This window comes from Scophthalmus maximus, chromosome 18 (genome assembly GCF_022379125.1).
Source record: "Scophthalmus maximus strain ysfricsl-2021 chromosome 18, ASM2237912v1, whole genome shotgun sequence".
NCBI lineage: Eukaryota > Metazoa > Chordata > Actinopteri > Pleuronectiformes > Scophthalmidae > Scophthalmus > Scophthalmus maximus.
This window is the reverse complement of record NC_061532.1, coordinates 18,872,768-18,875,000: the sequence shown is the minus strand read 5'-3', so window position 1 is coordinate 18,875,000 and position 2,233 is coordinate 18,872,768. Positions and strand designations below refer to the sequence as shown.

The 2,233-nt window shown below is 39.5% G+C and overlaps 1 protein-coding gene across 1 annotated transcript in view; it reads left to right on the top strand.

Annotated features, from left to right (window-relative positions):
- Positions 1-2,233, top strand: part of atf3 (activating transcription factor 3) — a 4,907-nt gene extending 2,674 nt beyond the window's left edge. The window contains exon 4 of the mRNA XM_035618182.2: positions 1-2,233. This exon is cut by the window's left edge and continues 446 nt beyond it. The gene's annotated coding sequence lies outside the window, so the exon portion shown is untranslated.

The following is a 2,233-nucleotide window of genomic DNA, read 5'->3' as shown; positions in this document are numbered from 1 at the left end:
TCGGCATCCACGCGGCTGTTACAAGAGAGTGGCGCCTCCCACTTCCTGAAACCGTAGCTGCTGTTTGGACAGGACTTAACATACAATGGACTGCACCTTGACATTGCATCAGCCAACTTTGTATTTTTATTTTACAGGTATTCTGAATAGACACAAGTCTAATTTAGTGTCTTGAGTTTTGTACCAAAGCGATTTCAAGGTGATCAAGGCACATGATAATCTAAATGACATGCAAGTGTGTAAAGACACTTTTTGTTTGGCGTTAAAAGATTGTGTGAGTGTATGAAAAACAGTATATTTATTGCGTAACTGCTGTCGTAGCTGTATTAACCCTGTCTGCTTGTCCTAGTTTAGTTTATACGACATGAACTATACTAAATCTGCTGCTGATAACCACTCAGGATGTATATATACGCTGGCTGCCGAAGTCAATGTCACACTGTAAGTTTAATATATTGGCTCGTTTAACAGCGGACATCTCAAACTAAGAGTCTGAGTAAAAGTTAGGTTATTGTCTGTCAACCGCGGCGGCAGTTAGCAGTCACTAAAGGGAAACGTAATTCGCAGGCAGGGTTTATAATTCTGCATTTAAAAAAAAACATTGTATGAATGCCTATATACTCCTATACGCAGATGATACTTTACTTTTCTTACACATTTGAAATTTGCTGTTTAGGGAAACAAATTTTGGATTGTATACACTTTAGTTATCACTGCGTTCCCTCTTAAACTAGTGTTGTTCTTACATCCTCTGTGACGATGAAGCTCCGTGAGTGTTATTTTTTCTACCAGAATAGAAAAAAATCCTGTACATATCGCGTTGACTGCGCATTGACGTTATGCTTCTGTATATAAACACCAGATGCCTCCTTTTGGTTTGGACATAGCAAAGAAAAAAAGGGTTGTTATTTTATATAAAAAAATGTATTTATTAAAAACAGTTAGTTTGGAACTTGGAAGTCTTGTTCACTAGATATCAATAGCTAGGTATCAGAAGTGTTGCGTCACCACCACCACCGTCTTTTCACACACACTTGACTCTGAAGTTACACAAGACGATATGCTGTGTGTTTAAGGACGCTATCAATCCACTAGCCAAATATTTCTCCCTCGGGGGGAAAATGTGGTTAATTGCGCAAACAGAAAGCGAGTCAAGAGAGTTCAGAGGCTTTGTTCTTTCGGCACAACGTGTTCAAAAATGGACGTGCATGCGAGCAAAACACTCGGTTCGTCCTCCGTCACCACTCATCGCCTTACGGCTGTGTACCGCCTCAGAAACTCTGCAACTCTGATCAGTATTTGAATGATTGTCAGCAAGTCACAACACCTCACCAGGCAGACTGAACGCCATTATTGCATACGAGCATTTATGAATCACTTCAAACGGTTCATACACAAGAAGGTCGATATAGTACGAGGTTTACACAAACAGCACATTGTAAGGTTCATGGTGGCGCCCAGGGACGTCGGACTTCGGAGAAGGTTCATATTGTTTGTGTGTTCGAGAGTCGCACGGCTATAAAGGGACGCAGGCGTCTGCGTGTGTTCATTAGGTTGTATGTTTTTTTTGATGTGGTTTTAAAGTTGTTTGTCGTCATGGCTACTGAGCACTACAGAGTTCGACTTGTGTACGTCCTCTGTTGCGCCGACGTCTTCTGCTACAGAGGGCGGTTGGTTTTCTGTCGCTGCTGCTCGACGGTTGCAGCATCATAGTCTCAACCAATAAACCGCAGGCTGTCAGGTATAACCGCACCGCTACCACCGAACGTGTACTTCTATCTTTGAGATGTCTGTCAATTTTTTTGTTTTGATACTTTGTTGATTAAAACTGTGTATTGAAATGACACCTCTCACTGTCGCGCTTTGCTTTTAAAGGACCCTGATTACTTTTATATATTCAAAAAGTAGCCAATGCACGTATATTATAGTGGTGTGTTGTTGTTGAACTAAATGTCAACAGTATAGTTTTTATTGTTTATTTATGAAATTTCACATTGATCGCAATACACAATATACTTTATTTACATCAGGAACCATATTTGTGAAGCTTATGATTGATAAATTATAATCAGGAAATGAGATCTTGATTAATCTCTGTGTTCGTCTCTGACGTTCGTGTTGTCTTGTCATTTCATTATACTGAAATATGTTTCTAATGTAAGACGCCTCTTCACCCACGTCACATATTCATCATTTAAAAAAAAAAATTACAAAATAAAACCAAATAATTAAA